Below are 21,716 nucleotides of genomic sequence, written 5' to 3'. Positions count from 1 at the left end.
ATTCTGAATCGGCGCTTGCAAACGACGTTAAAATTTAAAACTCGCCGCGAGAACGACGGCCATACTAAACATAGGATACGCCGCAGTTACCCCTGCTATAGCAGGGGTAACCATTCCGCCGGAAAAAGCCGAACACAAACGACGTGAAAAAAAAGCGACGGGCGGACGTTCGTTACTGAATCAGCGGTTCTCCTCATTTGCATATCCGACGTGTAAAAAACCGAGGCGACACCTAGCGGCCGGCGGGAGATTGCAGCCTAAGATCCGACGGTGTAAGTCACTTACACCAGTCAGATCTAAGGGAGATCTATGCGTAACTGATTCTTATGAATCAGTCGCATAGATCCGACCGTCGGATCTCAGAGATACGACGGCGGATCAGGAGATACGCCGTCGTATCTCTTGATGAATCTGGCCCACTGATCTTATACCTTACTGTCAATGGGATGAGACGGGCACATTAGTTGGTCTAAATCAGGGATCCTCAAACTACGGCCCTCCAGCTGTTGTAGAACTACACATCCCATGAGGCATTGTAACACACCGACATTCACAGACGTGACTAGGCATGATGGGAATTGTAGTTCCTGAACAACTGGAGGGCCGTAGTTTGAAGACCCATGGTCTAAATGGTACAGGATGGTATTGTGCTATATGTCACTGACTTGGTTCCTTCTTTCATGACACTGTACTGTATGTTGTGGTTTAGGAAGGAAGAGCAGAGAATAATTATTTAATGTGTGAGTTCACCTTCTGAGAAAAAATGAAAAGGAGAACTAACACCCTGTTGTACTTACCTTCATGGGTGATGAGATGTCAGTCCAATCAGCCAGTGCAGCAATCCAGAGAGTTAAAATCTCAGCTGTTCTCCCTCTTCTTTCTGAAGGGCTTCCTGGGTGGATTCAATCGATTCTGATGGGTCAGCACCAGCACAGATGATTTGTCTCTGAAGAACTGCATAAAGAAAAGTGAGAAGAATAGGGATTTAAATTTCTCAGACTGCTACACATTCTGCAGCCCGTCACCTTAAGAGGTAATTACAGCGTGGGGCCGAGGAGTAAGAAGAATGGACAGTGTTAGTTCACCTTTTTATTTTCTCTGAAAATGTGAACTAACCCTTTAAGGAAAAATTGTCAGCCTGCACTAAGGAGCTGAGTAGTGTGGTCACATAATGGCACTTGTGGCCAATTATATATGCCACCGGTAATAAAAAGACCATGACTTGTAGAGTGGGAGAGTGTGGGAAGTTAAGGGGTGAGATTTATTTCACTGTGCGCTACTGCAGTTTCAATGTACTTGGTAGTAAGACGATAGGAGAACACATACAGTAATTCAGTTTAAAGATAATATTTCAACTGAACTTTTTCCTTTGACAATAAAGTAGTAAAAGGTGACATGGCAACCACACATGTGCAAAAATACAAATACACATAATTCAGTATGGAAGGATTGTATCCTAATGTCTCTTACTACATGCTAGAGATTCACAAAATAACAAATACACATACATATTGCTTTATTTGGCAAATTGTATCAGCATTATAATGAATGTAATAATGTGTGTAAACTGCTAAAGGCTAGTACACAGCAGATAAGAAAAATGGTATCATCTACAATCCTCACAATACCTCCCGCAATCTGAACTTTTCAGATCTTAAGGCCCCTTTCAGACTGGGGCGGGGGCGGTGGTAAAGCACCGCTATTTTTAGAGGCACTTTACCACCATTTACCACTATTCGGCTGCTAGCGAGGCGGTTTTACCCCCGCTTGTGGCCAAGAAAGGGTTAAAAACCACTGCAAAGCGCCTCTGCAGAGGCGCATTGGTGGCGGTATAGCCACGGTGTCCCATTGATTTCAATGGGCAGGAGCAGTGGAGGAGCGTTAAACACACCGCTCCAAAGATGCGGCTATATAATATACTAAACTGCCTGCACACCACTAATCTAGCTCAAATTCTCAATCTCCACTATCACAATAAATACATCCGCATTATATAGTGTGGGGCATGGCCCCCTGAGCCATGATTGGCCAAAGGCACCCTGTATTTTTTCAGGACTTCCAGGCTGTCTCTCTTTCTCTCTCTAACTCTGATGCCTCTCTGTCTCTCTCGGATGTCTCTCTCTCTGATGTCTCTCTCTTGGATGTCTCTCTCTCGCTCCCACTCTCTGATGTCTCTCTCTCTCTCATGTCTCTCTCTCTCTCTCTCTCTCTCTCATGTCTCTCTCTCTCTCATGTCTCTTTCTGATGTATCTCTCTGACGTCTCTTTTTCTGTATACTTCGCCGACTTCAGTGAGCTTTGTACCTGGATCTCCAGAGGAAAAAGGAAAGTAAGCATAAACTTGGCTCCAATTTCAGTTACAGCTCATAGCGAGGTACAGAGCAGCAACTGACATGCCCCCTTCACACAGGCTCAGGCATGTACCTCATTACACATGCTGTCAATCAAAGGAGAAAGGGTGTGACGCCACCATTTTTTTCATGGTGTCAGGTTTTTTTTTAATCGGGGGAGGATTACAGATGCTAGGCTGTTCTTCTATTTTGCCATAGTATGCACAAATGACTTGTGCCCCTGTTCTTTATTAGATTTAGTGTTCTGTTTGTATTTGACTTTCCAGGTTTACAACCACTTAAACACCCTTTAAATCTCAATGCAAAAACAACATGCACTCCATGGGTTTGATCTCTCTCCTTGGTTCACACTGGTGCAAATCGCATGTCAAAATGGCAGCATTTGCCAGGAATGGCACTCTCCTAATCGGTGCCACGCCGCATCTGCGGTGCTGCACTGATTTCAAAAAGTAGTTTCTGTACTACTTTACTACTTTACTACTGTACTACTTTTTGCAATTTCGGCCCATGATTTACATTGACATCTGTGCAGAAACATGCACAGATGTCTCTGTAATCGCTCCCGAAATCAGGACTGCCAACGGGAGTAAAGTGTGCAAGTTCGGCTAAAACTTGCACGGCTTCACTCCCGCAGGCCAGTGTGAATCTGGGCTTACAATATTTTAATGACCAAGAGAAGCTACACTCAATAAATTAGAACAGGAAGAATGGTATCTGCAACAATTTTTGGATAAATCACAATGGGACTAGATCTGGGTGACCACGAAATCATGCTCCCGGAGTGCAACGGCGGTGGAAATTAATTTTAAAGTGCTACTTCGGTGGCACCTTGTCTGGGACTTTCTTCTTCTCTGTATCTTCCACCCCTCTTGCTTCTCGAAGCTTCCTGGCAGCCCTTTTTCTCTTCTCCTTTACGCTGTTGCCACTGTACACATATGAGAAGGCTTAACACTTCGTCTCACCTCATCAGTAGACCAGGGGGCCTTGTCTGACAACTTTCTACCGATAGTTGTTTTATTCTATTGCTGTTTTATCTACCCCCTAAGCATCTCAATCTGAATTCTTTGAATAATCAGGATTTACCTCACACATCCTGATGAACGCGGTTTCTGAAACTTCTGGTTTATTCTTATGTATACTGTTTTTTGCTGTTTTCTTTTGTATATTTAGCAAAAATCAATCAATTATCGAAGAAAAAACATGTAATGTATTTTAATACTACTGAAAAATGGCAACCAATTGCACAGAGGAAAGCCGACTTACTGTTGCCAACGATTAAGTTGGCAATAAATAAATGGCAAAATGTGTCTAAGGCAGTGTTTCCCAACTCCAGTCCTCAAGGCACACCAACAGGTCATGTTTTCAGGCTTTCCATTATTTTGCACAGGTGATTTGATCAGTTTCACTGCCTTAGTGATTACCACAGCCGTTTCATCTGAGGGAAATCCTGAAAACATGACCTGTTGGTGTGCCTTGAGGACTGGAGTTGGGAAACACTGGTCTAAGGGACCTCCCCTGTAGGTGGAGAGCAAAGCTGAAGCCATCTTACATTACCCGCTTTAGTTTTGGTCACAGTGAGTTAGCGTTCTGTATGCGATCTGTTGAAATTTTCCAGGGTCATACTGTAGACTGACATGCTGTTTTTTATAATCTGCACCAATTCATTACATGTCATGTTGGCTGATATCAATGATAGGCGTATCAGAGCAGTACTTTTTTGTTTGGCTATTTTAATACTGTTTTAAAACCATTCAACCAGAAAGCAAATCAACAATGGCATCAAGGCAACAGACAATTAGTCCCTACAACATAGAGAGAATTCCTTCTTTACCATATTAATGACAGGCAAATTAATTCTGCTAGATCAAGCACTCTATTATAGTTGAAAATCTTGCTTCTAGTAAGAGAGGTGTTTAGTTCACATTTGAATTAATTTATACTGATAGTAATCACAAATCCAGAGTCTGGTGTCTTTACAATAAAGAACCCCCAACATTTTTTTTTTTCCTTCAGAACTTCAACTAATAAAGTGTTCCTACTTGTAGAGGGATATGCTTCCCCCAAGTCCTGCTAGTAGAGAAAAAGTGGAGGTTTGCTGTTTCAGCTGCGTTCATTCCCTTTTTTTGCAGGAGTTTTAATATCTCTCTACCCTGGAAATACACAATTCTGGAACTGAAAGCCTTTAACCACTTAAGCCCCGGAAGGTTTACCCCCTTCATGACCAGTCCATATTTTGCAATGCGGCACTGCGCTACTTTAACTGATAATTGCACGTGTGACGCTGTACCCGAATACAATTTAAGTCCCTCTTTTTCCATAAATAGAGATTTATTTTGGTGGTATTTGATCACCTCTTAGGTTTTTATTTTTTGCGCTATAAACAAAAAAAAAACAATTTTGAAAAAATTTATATATTTTTTTACATTCTGCTATAAAAAAAATACTCAGTAAAAAATCGAATTTCTTTATCAATTTAGGCCAATATATATTCTGCACATTTTTGATAAAATAAATCCCAATAAGCGTATATTGATTAAATTGTGCAAAAGTTATAGGCCCGGATTCACATACAGCGGCGCATAGTTATGCCGGCGTAGCGTATCGAATATATGCTACACCAACGTAGCGCAGAGAGGCGAGCACAGTATTCACAAAGCACTTGCTCCCAAATCTACGATGGGTTCCCTTGGCGTAACTCGTCGTAAGTGGCAGTGGGCGTGAGCCATGCTAATGAGGCGTGACCCCATGTAAATGATGGGCCGAGCACCAACAAGATACGAATAACGAATGGCGCATGCGCCGGCTCATGGACGTATCCCAGTGCGCATGCTCAGAATCACCTCGGAACGAACGCCTAAGATACGTCGAATCACTGCCTAAGACGTGAACGTAACCTACGCCCAGCCCTATTCACGTACTACGTAAACAAGGTAAAAAACGACGGCTGTGTTCCCTGGTGCAGCCATTTGCATTGAGGGTGCTGACTTACACCTGCTATATGAGTCGTAACTTTACGCCGGACGTACGACTTACGTAAACCTCGTATATTAATGTGCCAGGCGCAAGTACGTTCGTGAATCGGCGTATCTCACTCATTTGCACATTCAAATCGTAAATCAATGGGAGCGCCCCTTGCGGCCAGCGTAAATATGCGCCCACGATACGATGGCGTAGGAAACTTACGTCGGTCGGATGAAGCCTATTTACAGGCGTATCTTGCTTTCAGAGTCAGGCGCATAGATACGACGGCGCATATGTGCACTTACCCGGCGTATCTCGAGATACGTTGGCGTAAGTGCTACGTGAATCCGGGCCAATGTGTCTACAAACTCTGGGATAGATTTATGGCATTTTTATTTTTTCAATCAGCGATTTTTAGCGGGACAGTGATTTTTAAAAGCCCCCCCCCCCCAGCTTTGCCACAGCTGGGACCTTGATGAACACACATGTCATTTAGGCTGAGAACTCTTCCTATACAATAACAGGGCTGTCTCAGACCCCAGACTATTTATGCACCCCCTGCCACCTACTGGGTGTTCTACCTCTGGGATTGGTTGATAGACAACATAAATATTGAAACTGCTAATTTGCCTCATCCCAACCCACTATATTCTGGAATCTTTCAGAAGACAAGGGAAAGCAAGCAAACCCCCACCCTACAGAGCCTGAAACAGCCCAACAGAATCACAAACTGCTCCACTGGTTATAGTAGTCAAAAAGAACTAAACGTTCCAAGCAACCTTTCTAGCAGGGTGCTACACAAGAGCTGTCATTTGTTACCTTCTTCTGAAAATTATAGTTGCCCATGTGTGTGTGTGTCTGATCTAAATTATTTTAGTTTAAATTTATTTTCAAACGATAGCTGCTGACTTTTAAAATTTAGCTGCTTACCAGTGCCAAGAGACTAGTCTTCCCACAGCCATCTTGGTGGCTGTGACTTCCTGAGGAACCACAGCTAGCTCCCCATTGCCTATGCGCAAGTTCCCGCAGCACTTTGTGAATGGTCCTGCAGCCTCCTGGCACATAATATGTGTTGCAGGAAGCTGCAGAAGGGGAGGCATTAGAGCAAGGGGGAGTGGGAACCGATAAATATTGATACGTACTCCACCCCCCCCCCCTGACAAAAACCTGTAACTCAGTTATAGGTTTGGTAGAGAGAGCAAACCTACCACTTTAGCACTTTATAAGTCACTGACCTGGAATAAGCACATATAGCTGGATTCACAAAGAGTTACGCCGGCGTATCAGTAGATATGCCGTCGTAACTCGGAATATAAGCCGTCGTAAGTTTAAGTGTATGCTCAAACTGAGATACACTTAAACCTAGCTAAGATACGACGGCCTGCGCCGTCGTATCTTAGGGTGCAATTTTTCCGCTGGCCCATAGGTGTCGCTTCCGTTGAGTTCGGCGTAGAATATGTAAATGACTAGATACGCTGATTCACGAACATACGCTTGACCGTCGCAGTAAAGATACGCCGTTTCCATAAGAGGTACGCCGGCGTAAAGATAAAGCTGCCCCCTAGGTGGCCTAGCCAATGTTAAGTATGGCCTTCGTTCCCGCGTCGAAATTTGAAAATTTTACGTTGCTTGCGTAAGTCGTCCGTGAATGGGGCTGGACGTAATATACGTTCACGTCGAAACCAATACGTCCTTGCGGCGTACTTTGGAGCAATGCACACTGGGATATGTACACGGACGGCGCATGCGCCGTTCGTAAAAAACGTCAATCACGTCGGGTCACCAAACATTTACATAAAACACGCCCCCCTCATCCTCATTTGAATTAGGCGCGCTTACGCCGGCCCCATTTATGCTACGCCGCCTTAACTTAGGAGGCAAGTGCTTTGTGAATACAGCACTTGCCTCTCTGACTTACGGCGGCGTAGCGTAAATACGATACGCTACGCCGCTGTAAAAATGCACACATCTACCTGAATCCAGCTAATAGAAAGTAAAGTCAGAGTATTTGGTGTGATGCCTTGTACACACGAGCGGAATTTCTGACGGAAAAAGTCAGACGGAAGCTTTTCATCAGAAAATTATATCCGTGTGTATGCCCCATCTGACTTTTTCCATCGGAACATCTTCTCAATTTTCGGAATTTACGTTCGTCTGGATGCAATTCCGACAGACTAAAAACCATGCATGCTCAGAATCAAGTCGACGCATGCTCGGAAGCATTGAACTAAATTTTTCTGGGCACGTCGTAGTGTTGTACGTCACTGCGTTCTTGGCGGTTGGAATTTGGTGTGACCGTGTGTATGCAAGACAGCTCGAGCGGAATTCTATCGGAACTCTGTCAGAGTTTATTCCGACGGGAAAACCGGTCGTGTGTACAGGGCATTAGTGTTTGGCTTAGTAGGGCCAGCAGACAACTAACATGTTTAATAGAAACCATGGTAGCCTACATGTTTTGTCAGCACAGGTATCCTTGAATAAGGTGCACCTGCTAAGCCTTTATGATCTATCTCATAGTAGCACATAGCGAGGGTCAAGATCTCACTCGTGCTTGTGAATGGTTGAAGTGTAAAACATTATATATGAAACAAAAAAAAAAAAAAAAACATTATAAAAATTGGCAAAGCAGATGGAATTTGTTGAGATGATTGCAAGGATAAAGAGAGCCAGCAGAACAGTCAGAACACATGAGAAGAGGAGATCGGAAGCCGATAATCATATCAAACAAACATAGGGGGGCAGATTCACAAAAGAGATACGACGGCGTATCTCCTGATACGCCGTCGTATCTCTGAGATACGACGGTCGTATCTATGCGCCTGATTCATAGAATCAGGTTACGCATAGATCTCCCTAAGATCCGACAGGTGTAAGTGACTTACACCGTCGAATCTTAGGCTGCAATTCTAGGCCGGCCGCTAGGTGGCGATTCCATTGCGGTCGGCGTAGAATATGCAAATGACTAGTTACGCCGATTCACGAACGTACGCTTTGCCTGTCGCTGTAAATTTACGTCGTTTCCGTAGAGATACGCGGCGTAAAGATAGGCATGCCCCCTAGGTGGTCTAGCCAATGTTAAGTATGGCCGTCGTTCCCGCGTCGAAATTTGAAATTTCACATCGTTTGCGTAAGTCGTCCGTGAATGGCGCTGGATGCCATTTACGTTAACGTCGAAACCAATGACGTCCTTGCGACGTCATTTAGCGCAATGCACGTCGGGAAATTTTAGGGATGGAGCATGCGCAGTACGTTCGGCGCGGGAACGTGCCTAATTTAAATGGTCCCCGCCCCATTTGAATTAGACGGGCTTGCGCCGGGCGGATTTACGCTACGCCGCCGCAACTTTACAGGCAAGTGCTTTGTGAATCAAGCACTTGCCCGTAAAACTTGCGGCGGTGTAACGTAAATGTAATACATTACGCTGCCGCAGAGTAAGGCGATTCTACGTGAATCTGCCCCAGGGTCACCAAAGGATGGACCCATAAAAATACAAGACGTGTACTCAACACTGGGTACCTCATACAAAGATTTACCTTTCTACCTTCAAGATACAGGTAAAAAAAGAACACAAGAGAGCGTTTCTTTTGTAGGAAGAGACATGATGTTACCCTTTTTCCTGAGATACTATACGTTAATATCATCCAGAATAATAGACATCGGTTATAGTGGAGTTTAAAGCATTTTTAGGCAATAAAGAAGTCTGGCTGTGCAATAGAATTTGCCTTTATGACAAATTTCTGTTTTTCATGTTCCTCTTAAACCTCTTCTAATGCTTGATAGTGCCTATTATTACTTGTGAGGCCGAGTACTCACGACCAAACATGTTCGCTCGAAATGTCCGACGGGCTGTTTCCGGCGTACAAGGCTGTTTTTTCATTTGGCCCGCTGGCTTGTACACACCAGCGGACGATATTTCCCGGCGGACCTGAACGCGTGCACGTAATCCACGTTTGACGTCACTATAAAGGGAAAGGCCAAAGTCAATGGCGACGCCCTCTGTTCCGCTTTTGCTAGTTACGGCTTTGCTCGTGTTAGTGAAGGTTTGGTTAGAGCTGATTCGCGCTTCTCGGTCTCCAGGCTTTAGCAGGTAGTATTTTCTCGTTCAGTGCGTGTGCTTGTGGGTACGTAGTTGGCATTCGGGTACAGGCGTGCAGTTCGTTCTGCTTAGCAGATTCGTACTGTGCGTTCGTATCTGTGTGTCGTGCGTTCTTTGCAGGTACCGCTGGATTTGATTGTGCTTTCTGTTGGAGTGTGTTCTTGACTGACCAGCCGGCCGGTTTGAAGCCATGATGGAGCAGCAGCGTCAATTTTCGCGAGTTGGTGCTGTTTATGGGATGGCTGCTGGATATGTTCATTATTCCAGTACTTTGGCCAGAAACAGGGGGCGGAGGCGTTTCTGGACCAAGAATTGGTTGCGCCAGCGTGACCAGTTCTCTCATATGCCTCTGCTTAGGGAACTCCAGGAGAATAATCCTAATGACTATAGGAATTTTCTCCGCATGACGGACCCCGTATTCAACAGTCTGCTGGATCTTCTGTCCCCCTATATCATGAGGCAGGACACTGTGATGCGCCAAGCCATCACGGCCGAGCAGAGGCTTATTGCCACGTTGCGGTACCTGGCGACTGGGAGGAGCCTGCAGGACCTCAAGTTCTCGACAGGCATCTCTCCGCAGGCGCTTGGGGTCATCATACCGGACACGTGTGCTGCCATCATTAAAGTTATGCACGAGGAGTATATGAAGGTAAGTTTCCTCATTTTAACCTCACAATGTGTCTTTAATAATGTGGCAAACTAACTTTTTATTTTATTTCCCAGATATGCTGTGTGTTTAACTAACGTTCCCTTTTCTCACTATGCATGTTGATATCAGCTTTTACATGTTCTTTTTATTTTGGCCTACCTGCATATTTTGATCTTACCCAATATTAACCTGTCCAGCATGCTATCTTCGGGCCAACCCCCACCATGCGACTTTTTTTTTTTTTTTTTTTGTTTTCTAAAAACAGTTTAAACACCCCCCACCCCCCCTTCAAAGTGTTTTTGTCCCCATCAGAGGGCTGTGGAGTCTCTTATTAATTAAGTGGGCCTATATATTTGTGCCCCGAAATTCTCCCTTCATAATTTGCAAATGCTATTTTAAAAATGTAAAGTTGCACAAGGATGCTTGTAGGATTATGTTTGCAATGTTTATGTGCCAAAGTACTAAATCTCTTTTTTTGTTTGTCCCCACAGCTACCCTCCACACCACAGGAATGGCAGTCTGTGGCTTCCCAATTTGCCGAGCGGTGGGATTTTCCAAACTGCGGTGGAGCAATAGATGGGAAACACGTCCGCATTGTGCCCCCACCCCACTCGGGGTCCTACTATTATAATTACAAGGGTTATCATAGTATCGTGTTGATGGCGGTGGTGTCGGCACAGTATGAGTTTCTATATGTGGACGTGGGGAAGAACGGCCGGATGTCAGATGGGGGAGTGTTCGCACGGACTGATTTCTATGATCGTCTCCAAACTGGTGGTCTGGCATTGCCACCAGATGAAGATAATGTGGAAGGACTTCCGTTTGTGTTCCTAGCGGACGAGGCTTTCGGCCTTGGACCTCACCTAATGCGGCCTTTTCCCCAGAGGACCCTCACCTTAGAGAGGAAGGTGTTCAATTTTCGGTTGTCCAGGGCTCGGAGGGTAGTCGAGAATGCCTTTGGGATCCTCAGCAACCGGTTCCGCCTGTTCCTGACATCGATACATTTGGCGGAATATAAATTGAACACCATTATATTTGCCTGCTGCATTTTGCACAATTTTCTACGCAGGCACTCCCAGACGTACCTAGCCTCCATGGGCTCTGAGGCAGGACTACCCTCAGAGAACATTCCTGGCCTGGACACTGGTCGCGCTGGCTTGGCCCCCCAATCTGCTCGTGAGGTACGCGACAAATATGTTGAGTACTTCATGGGTCGGGGGGCCATTGCTATGCCAGATCATATTTCTTTCTAATTCGGCCCCCAAAGAAAGGAATATTCTCACAACTAATAAATAATTAGACCATTGGACTTTATACAGTTGTTTGTCATTACTGCTTTTTCTCTATTTTTCTGTCTTCCAGGTTATCTCCAAAAATAGTGCACTTCTAGTGCCAAATTTACTTACTCAGATGTATTAACTAACCACATTTGCACATTATTCACTCATCTACTAACTGGGTATTCAGTCTAGAAATAAGAAGCCACTCATTTTTCTGCTTTTGATGTCACATTTATTTTATTTTTTTTTAGTCATTTTTTACCAAGAAATGTGTATTTTTAGGCAGAAAACATTTCCTGCAAATTTTTGTAACAAAATATTGGCTTTTAATTATTTATTTTTTTGTCTTTATTGACAGTGATTAGCAATAATACTGATCGAAACACAATGTAAGAATAATTTCACTGAAACTATACGCAAGAATTTTTGGGCTTGTCTCCTATATATCTATCTCTAGAGATATATATATATATATATATATATATATATATATATATATATATATATATATATATATATATATATATATATATATATATATATATATACACACTTCTAAACCAAATTTTTTTAGACTTTGGTTCAAAATTAAAGTTCTTATTTAGTTTGGTTTTCAATAACCCAGACTAATTTAGGTATAAATTTTTTGGGTTATTTTTTATTTTCTAATTATTTTTTGGGTATTTGTTTCGAAGACATTTATTTACATTTAGAAATGTTTGTGTATTGTTTTTATACAAAACATTTTTTGGCTTTGTATTTGTTTGTGTCTAATTTTTTCAACAAGATTTTAACACAACACAAATTTTTTTATTATTTTTAGAAAAATTAGTTAACTTCTTTCTTTAGGTGAGATTTCTTGTTCGTTTTGTGATCTGAAACTGGAAACATTTACAAACCAAAAAAGATCAACACCAAACAAAAATTTTAAAAAAGAACAGCAGTCAGTCATATGGATGGTGTGCTTTCACACTGGAACACGCCAAAATTTCTAAATGCACACATTCAGTGAAAACTCGCCAAATGTCATTGGTTAAACAGACAAATGGCCACATGTGCTATCTGACATCATGGGTGATCAATGTCTGTGTTTTGTGGGAGCAAACCCTTCTTCCTCTCAACTACTTGAGGATCGAGGAGGGGTTTGTACCCACAAAGCACAGACAATAGATAGTCTGTGATGGCAGATAGCACATATTGGCACAGTGTGTGTGCATTTAGAAATTTTGGCGTATTATAAAGTACAAAAATTAAAAAGGGTTTTGTGGGCGGGGGATGGGCGGGGGATGGGCTTCTGTGGTTCAGTCTTTGACACGGCCCATCATGTCAATGATATTTTTGTAATTTTGTTCGATGACTAGCATCCTTTGTCGCATGTTCTCCATTTCCGTGCTACACTCTGAAATGACATTTCGCACATTCTGCTCCATGACTAGCATCCTTTCCCGCATAATGTCCATTTCCGTGCTGCACTCCATTAGTTGCTGTACAATTATAGAAGCACTTGCACGTGAAAAATGTGCTACACCATCTTCATCCCCTAAAAAGAAACAAATTGGCATTCAAAATATATAAATAATTTCCAGCCTATCTGCATATGTTTGGCCCTATTAATATAGGGGTGACACTGACCTGATGGCCTGATAATTTCAACATCCCCAATTTCTTCATCTTCTATCACTCCTCCTTCTTCCACCACCTCCCCATCATCTTCTATCACTCCTCCTTCTTCCACCACCTCCCCATCATCTTCGACTCCTCCTTCATCCATCAATCCACCTTCTTGCAATTCGCCAAATTGTTCTTCCGCCACTTGCCCTTCATCTGCTATAAATTCTAAGTCCAAAATAACTTCTTCCTCCTCTCTTCCTTCCTCCTTTCTTCCTTCCTCTTCTCCTTCCACATCCTCTTCTCCTTCCACATCCTCTTCTCCTTCCACATCCTCTTCTCCTTCCACATCCTCTTCTCCTTCCACATCCTCTTCTCCTTCCACATCCTCCTCTCTTCCTTCCCCAGCCTCCTCCTGCTCAACATGTGGAGGTGTTTGATTTTGCGGGTGTCTGGCCCTCTCTGCCTCCTCCAATTGCTGGCGTCTTCTTTCCCCTATAAGAAATAATAAAAAACAAAAGGGATACTCATCAGCACACAGATATTGGATATCATAAATCGCACACATTGCATAGACGATACATTTATGATGATTTTTGGTTGTTTATTCTTTCAGCAATCCTCCATTTTTGGCGTAGTTCTAGGCCAAGCTCTGATCCTGCCCCTTTTTTGCAAAGAAGTGACACACATGGATGTCCCCCCAAAACATTAATTCTCGTCGACCCTCCAAATAAATATCCTTTGATTTTTGAGACACAGGTGCTTTGCTTTTCAAGATGTTAAAACATCATCTTTATTTGCATTTTGGAGAATGAATCTTGTTTGCCTGTCACATTCACTCAATTTAATTTCTGTGATTTTGCTATTCAACAATGTTGGAAAACCAAGTTTGGGGCCAGTCAGCCATGTCCAGGTGTGTTGTTCCTGGAGTAACGTCACATTTTTGCAAAACAATGTCATATTACGCGTGTTTACTATTTCACGAAATTTGGTAAGGGTTGTTATTTGACATAAACACAATACAGTATGTACACGTGTTCAAAAGTACAAGCAGGCCAAGGAGGCAGATGTGAAAAAATACATGTCAACACATTATTGCAGACATTCCCCCCCCCTTAAATAATATGGACTTACTTTTACGCAGAATTTTGAGGATCTTCTTCATGTGATGTGGCTCCCTCAATTTTAAATCGGACCAACGCTTCCGTAGTTGCTCCTTTGACCTGGTGACACCAAACATTCTCCTCATTCTCCTTGCCACCTTGTCCATTATGTGTGACTTTCTACGGTTCGGTGTTTTGTAGGGCCCACATTCACCATCATAATCCTTCCTCCTCATGATGTAAACCAACTCCACCATTTCTTCGAACGCCATATTAGTGGCTTTATATCTTTTTGGCCTGGATCGGGACGGTCCTGCCTCTGTCCCTTCACTTGCGCCATGAGAGCTCCGTGCCCGCTCGTGTGACATCGCCATCTTTCCTTCCCACAGAGATTAGGGGCGTGGAAACGAGGAAATGTCCCGTCAGGGGCGGAGATGAGGGCGGGGATTCTTGCATATGCGGAGTGTCGCGAATGCCAACAACGTATTGACGTAGGTTACGCGGAGAATAATCGCGCGATTCCAGAACCTACACAGTTAACGCCATATTTACTTTTTCAATTGATTAGGGGCATGGCAAAGGTGACGAGGGTGGCGTTTCATACATACGCGGAGTGGATAAAAGGCGCTTGACGTGATTACGTAGGTTACGTGTTAATTCAGCGAGCGTAAGAAACGAGGATTTTGAGAGAGGCAGGTAAGAAATTTAAACATGGGATCAGCAGCGGGCTCTAAAATGTAGAGCCATGGGATGGGGGTTTGGTCTGTTGGTTGCACAGTTTAATTAAGCTATTATGTCTCTTGGATACCAGAATGTGATTTTCGTACCCAAATGCTTTTGTAGACATCACAAAATAGAGAGGTCAAAAATGCTGTGACTCATTATCAATTATGTAGGGTGTATTCAGATCAGGCCAAGTATTGTTCTGTGTTGGTTGGACAGAGGTCATTAGGAAGTTTCTTTCATGTAATCAATGCTGAGGGGCAGGATATCTACACATGCAATAGTGCCTTGATGAATGCTGTCATTTGTAATAATTGTGTATGGTTGTAGATTTATATTATTTCCTGCAATGTAACCAAAGGGGCGGCATGTATAAAAAAATTGTTAGCTAAAACCAACCAATGGGGCAGAGCTGGCCAGCATTTTCTAAACAAGAGACACTGTGTTTGTATTTCTATATAGGTACTACTTTTTAAACAACATATTCTATCAATGTAAATGCTGAGGCTTTTTTTAATTGTGTTTTTGGTTTCTTTTTATTTTTTCAATCTAGAATAAAAAAAAGTAAATCATAACTTCACAATGGATCTCCTGCAGAACCAAGACATTATCCAGCATTTGCTGGATAAATTTAGGGAAATGCCCATCCTGTGGGATTCAAAGCAGGACCATTATCATAACAAGGACATACGAGCGGCAGCACTTGAACAGCTAGCAGCATACATGAGGACATGGGTGCCAGAATGCAGTGCCAACATGGTGAAGGATAAACTTGCCAACCTCAGGGGCACATATAGGAGAGCGTACAAAGCTCACCAAAAGCAGCTAAGATCTGGAGCAGCAGCAAGACCACCAAAGGAACCCAAGCTGTGGTATTACAGCCAGATGTCATTTTTGCGGGATCAACTGGAAGGCAGGGCATCAATGTCAAGTCTGAATCCCAACCTTTCCTCCACGCTACCTCCCAGCGGGACTTCCCCAGATCACCACAGCCCTGCAGAGTCAGATGAAGAGGGCCTGGCTGACAGAGAGGCAGATCTGCGCCTCTACGATGATGAGGTATAGTAGTTTCATAACTAGTTATGTAATAATATTAATTATTGTTTGATTCTTGACTTGATATTGGTTAATAAAATACAAGCTGGGAAGTAAAAATCTAAAATCGTGGGCAAACAAATAGGTGTCAGGGATGACAACTGCAGGGGTCAGAGGGTGAGTCTGTTTTCAAGTTTAAATTCAAGGCAAAAAATAAGATTCAAGCATGAAAATGTGAGTGAGTATATTCCTAAATATATTACAACATGTCCCTTTTTTTTACACAGGAAGAAGAGACCAGCCAGGAGGTGGCAGATCCTCTCCTCACTGTCAGCCAGGACGAAGGGGTCAGTGGCAGCCAGGAGGAGGCCGGGCCCAGTGGCGTTCAGCAGCTCCCCAGGACAAGCACCACCAGCCAGGCTCCTCCCCTTTATATTAGGCCACCAGGCCGTAAGAAGAAATTGGGGGCAGTGGAGGAAGCCAGCCTCCAAATGATTAGGGAGGCAAGTGCCATCATGAGGGCCCCCCTCAACCCCACTGAGGCCTACAGTGCCTCCGTGGCACATGACCTCAATAAAGGCACGGAGGAGCAGAGGCAATTGGCCAAGGGCATCATCAACCAGGCCCTTTGGTGGATGCAGAGGGAGATGCTGACCCCAGACACTGGGCTATGTGACCCGGCCCGGCTTGCTGAACATCATACTCCTGCTGCCACATCATCCCCACCTGCAAGGGCCCAGGGAAGACCCGCTGGAAGGCAGCCTGGAAGGAAGGTTGCAAGGAAGAGGAGACGTTGATGCCCTGCCTTCCATTTGATCCCCCACAAATGGCATCTTGTTTGGACTACCACAGCTTGGGTTCCTTTGGTTATGTGCTGCTGCTTCAGATTTTATTTTGTGTGCTTCCTGAGGTTGGCTAGTTTATCCTTCACCATGTTTCAAATGCAAGTTTGCATGTATTTTGCTAGCTGTTCAAGTGCTGCCATTCTGTTTTTGATCCTTTTTATAATTTGCTCAAATAAAAGCCTTTTTGTTGATTTGAAAAACGTGCCTATTGTTTGTAATACTGTGGGTATTATTTTAGGCATCAAACATTACAAACAAATAAAATGTTTAATCTAAAATATTCACTAACTCATGGGGGGGGGGGGCATTTGGTGTGCCAACATGGTCGACAATTTAAACAACCTTCAAAATAATCCTGTTAAATATACAAACAAAAGCTAAATCAAAACTATTTCCTATTAAAATATTCTAAATGGTGACATAACTATAAACACCTAAAGAAAGTGGGAAAGATAACCATTAAACATTAAAAGCAAAAAATTTGAAATGTGGAGGACCAATAAAAATATGATACGTCGGGCCAATAAAAGTTTGCAAAAATCTTACTACATCACAGCTAACAAATGTCACTTTTCAGTATGGAACAACTCAGTTGAAATAACATGAGCTAAATAACTGATTAGTTATAGCAAGAGAAAAATGAATAAAACGACGGCATCAAGCGTTGGTTATTGTGTGGTTTGCTTCAGTGTTCTATTGCTAGAATTAATCTTTCTATTGACGAATGTGCCATATCCCAAACAAACGTGAGTTTTACCTGAACGAGCGCTCCCGTGGCCTCATTTAGTCTGAGCATGCGCGGGGTTTTTGTACGTTGGTTTTGTGTACTCACCACCAAACATGTCCGTTCGGACAGGATTTGAGCGTACGGTTTTAAAACAAGTTTGGAAATAAATGTCTGCTGAAAAACGGCCCGGCGGGCAAATGTACGGTGAAATTCTGTACGCTCGTAACTACACACGACCAAACATGTATGCTGAAACTGGTCCGCGGGCCAGTTTCAGCAAACATGTTTGGTCGTGTGTACGGGGCCTAAGCATTAAATAGTCTGATCATCAGAAGAGGTTTCTTACATCTATGTATATATGTGTGTATGGCCACCTCTGGAGATTAGAGGTCTGTAATGAACAAGGTACATTGACTGTCCTGCCCTGAAATTACCCATAAAAGAAAAGGATCGACCATGTATTGTGTACCAGAGTGTTCCCACTTAACTCAGCAGGGCTGAAAGAAAAAAAACTGACAGCTCAGGAGCCACCGTACTGATAAAGTTGGAACAGCAATCTCACCTGCCGTACTAACAAATCTGATGTTAGTGCAGCAATCTCACCTGCTGTGCTATTGTGTTATGAACGGGCACCAGAACACTCCAGTCAGCGCTCTCAGTAATTGGCTTCTGGCTTCTGTCAGACGGGCTGCGGTACACACAAACTGAATGTAGGCCTGTTTCTATTAAACCAGCAGATGCCGCCCAACATTTGGCCCCTGTGTACTAGGCTTAAAGTGTTACTAAACCCACAACAGTAAAATCAGTGGCCCAGATTCAAGAAGCTATTGCGCCCGCGCAACCATAGGTTGCGCGGCGCAATAGCTGTTTTGCTCCCGCGTAGCGAATGCCCCTGATTCAGGAACATCGCTACGCGGACTGCAGCCTAGGATATGACAGGCATAAGCCTCCTTATGCCTTCATATCTCAGGCTGCATTCTTGCGTTGGCCGCTAGGGGGCGCGGCCATTGTGATCGGCGTATAGTATGCAAATTGCATACTACCACCGATTCACAAAAGTTGCGCGGGCCCTGCGCACGCAAGGTACGGAGTTTCCGTACGGCGACTTTAGCGTAAGGCTGCTCCTACTCATAGTAGGCGCAGCCAATGCTAAAGTATAGCCACCCTTCCCGCTCGTGAAATTTGAATTTCACGTCGTTTACGTAAGTGATTCGTGAATGGCGCTGGACGCAATTCACGTTCACTTAGAAGCAAATGACGTCCTTGCGACGTCATTTGCCGCAATGCACGTCGGGAAAGTTTCCCGACGGAGCATGCGCTGTTCGCTCGGCGCGGGAGCGCGCCTAATTTAAATGATTCCCACCCCCGGCGGGATCATTTACATTAGGCGCCCTTACGCAGGGCAAATTAGCATAGCGCCCGCGCAATTTACGGAGCTACTGCTCCGTGAATCGCGGGCAAATCGAAATATTTGCGTGGGCGCAGAGCAAAAATTGTTGCCCTTTGCCCACGCAAATATTGCGCGGTTCTACCTGAATCTGGGCCAGTGTGTATATGCAGTGAAGCAAGCTTGTCATTTTTACTGTGGAACCTAAGGGGTTAATCCTCCACCTTGTGTAAAATAGGCTGTTGGATCCTGTCTTCTCGTATCCTCTCCTTCTTCCACTTCCTTCTCCTAGCCAATGCTTGGGGTGGATGGGATCAGTGGCAGTGCTGGGTGGGGATGGGATCAGCTGTTGCGAAACTGCAAGTCCCATGATGCATTAGCCGCCGCTAAATTGAGAAAATTGAGAAGTGTGTGGGGGGGGGGGGGGGGGTGGGCGTGAATTGAGAAATATATAAAAAAAAATTATAAAAAAAAGGGGGGTAGCCATCCGGGGCCCTGGGGACCCCCAGGCACTTTAATAATATATATATATATATAAATATATATATATATATATATATATATATATATATATATATAAAAAACACTGGCCCAGATTCAGTAAGCAATTGCGCCTGCGTAACCATAGTTACGCAGCGCAATTGCTGACTTGCGCCGGCGTAACAAGTTCTCCTGATTCAGAGAACTCGTTACGCCGACTGCAGCCTAAAATCTGCGTGGCATAAGGCTCTTATGCCACGCAGATTTTAGGCTGCATTCTTGCGTTGACCGATAGGGGGCGCTCCCATTGTGATCAGCGTATAGTATGCAAATTGCATACTAACACCGATTCACAATTGTTGCGCGGGCCCTGCGTACGCAAGTTACGTTGTTTCCGTACGGCGTGCTTAGCGTAAGGCTGCTCCTGCTAATAGCAGGCGCAGCCAATGCTAAGGATACCCGTCGTTCCCGCGTCACGAAATTTGAAATCTATGTCGTTTGTGTAAGTGATTCGTGAATGGCGCTGGACGCCATTCACGTTCACTTTGAAGCAAATGACGTCCTTGCGACGTCATTTGCCGCAATGCACGTCGGGAAAGTTTCCCGACGGAGCATGCGCTTTACGCTCGGCGCGGGAGCGCGCCTAATTTAAATGATTCCTGCCCCCGGCGGGATCATTTACATTGCGCGCGTATATGCCGGGCAATTTTGCCGGCGCGCCCTCGCAATTTACGGAGCTACTGCTCCATGAATCTAGGGCAGCGCAAAATATTTGCGGGGGCGCAGGGCAAAATCGTTGCCCTGCGCCTCCGCAAATAGAGCGCAAATGTACCTGAATCTGGGCCAATGTAAATAACATTTTTTATAAAAAAAAAGGGGGGTTGCCATCCGGGGCCCTGGGGACCTCTGGGTCCTTTACAGGTGTACTGCCTGTACCCCCCTCATGACAGCCCTGATTGCAAGGCTGACTTCTAAGGGGGCCAGGGCTGTCTTAAATGCAGGGGGAAGCTGTCCGGGCCTAGTCATTGCTGTGAAGCACCTGATTAGAGCCATAGGCTCTAATAGGCATCAAAAAAGGTGACCTGCGAGCACCATGCTGCGTTTTATGGGCACAGTGTGGCTGCAATTGACGGCACAGTGACTGAATTTGATGGCACAGTGACTGCATTTGATGGCAGAGTGGCAGCGTTTGATGGCACAGTGACTGTGTTTTAAGACACAGTGGCTGCGTTTGATGGCACAGTGGCTGCGGTTGATGGCACATTGGCTGCGTTTTAAGGCACAGTGGCTGCGTTTGATGGCACAGTGGCTGCGTTTGATGGGCACAGTGGCAGCGTTTGATAGGCACAATGGCTGCATTTGATGGCACAGTGGCTGCATTTGATGGGCACAGTGGCTGTGTTTGATGGGCACAATGGCATCGTTTGATGGGAACAGTGGCTGCATTTGATGGCACTGTGGCAGCATTTGATGAGCACAGTGGCTGTGTTTGATGGCACAGTGGCTGCGTTTTAAGGCACAGTGGCTGCGTTTGAGGGCACAATGGCTGCGTTTGATGGCACAGTGGCTGCGTTTCATGGCACAGTGGCTGCGTTTTATGGCACAGTAGCAGCGAATGATGGGCACACTGGCAGCGTTTAATGGCACAGTGGCTGTGTTTAATGGAACAGTGGCAGCATTTGATGGCACAGTGGCTTTTTTTAAGGCACAGTGGCAGCGATTGATGGCACAATGGCTGCATTTTAGGGCACAGTGGCATCATTTAAACGGTTGCGTTTGATGGCACTGTGGCAGCGTTTGATGGGCACAGTGGCAGTGTTTGATGGCATAATAGCTGCAATTGATGGCACAGTGGCAGCGTTTTATGGCACAGTGGTTGCGTTTGATGGCAGAGTGGCCGTGTTTTATGGCACATTGGATGCGTTTCATGGCACAGTGGCAGCATTTGATGGGCACACTGGCTAAGTTTGATGGCACAGTGGCTGCGTTTGATGACACAGTGGCAGCGTTTGATGGCACGGGGGCTTTGTTTTAAGTCACAGTGGCAGCATTTTATGGCACAGTGGCTGCATTTTAAGGCACAGTGGCAGCATTTGATGGCACAGTGGCTGCGTTTTAAGGCACAGTGGCAGCGTTTAATGGCACAGTGGCTGCGTTTGATGGCACAGTGGCTGCGTTTGATGGCACAGTGGCTGCGTTTGATGGCACAGTGGCAGCGTTTGATGGCACAGTGGCTTTGTTTTAAGGCACAGTGGCTGCGTTTGATGGCACATTGGCTGCGTTTTAAGGCACAGTGGCAGCATTTGATGGGCACAGTGGTTGCGTTTGATGGCACTGTCGCAGCGTTTGATGGGTACAGTGACAGCGTTTGATGGCACAGTGGCAGCGTTTTATGGCACAGTGGTTGCGTTTGATGGCAGAGTGGCCGTGTTTTATGGCACAGTGGCAGCATTTGATGGGCACACTGGCTGA

Source organism: Rana temporaria, chromosome 3 (assembly GCF_905171775.1).
Source record: "Rana temporaria chromosome 3, aRanTem1.1, whole genome shotgun sequence".
In the NCBI taxonomy this organism is placed as follows: domain Eukaryota; kingdom Metazoa; phylum Chordata; class Amphibia; order Anura; family Ranidae; genus Rana; species Rana temporaria.
The sequence above is the reverse complement of the archived record's forward strand: the minus strand, read 5'-3'. Positions refer to the sequence as shown.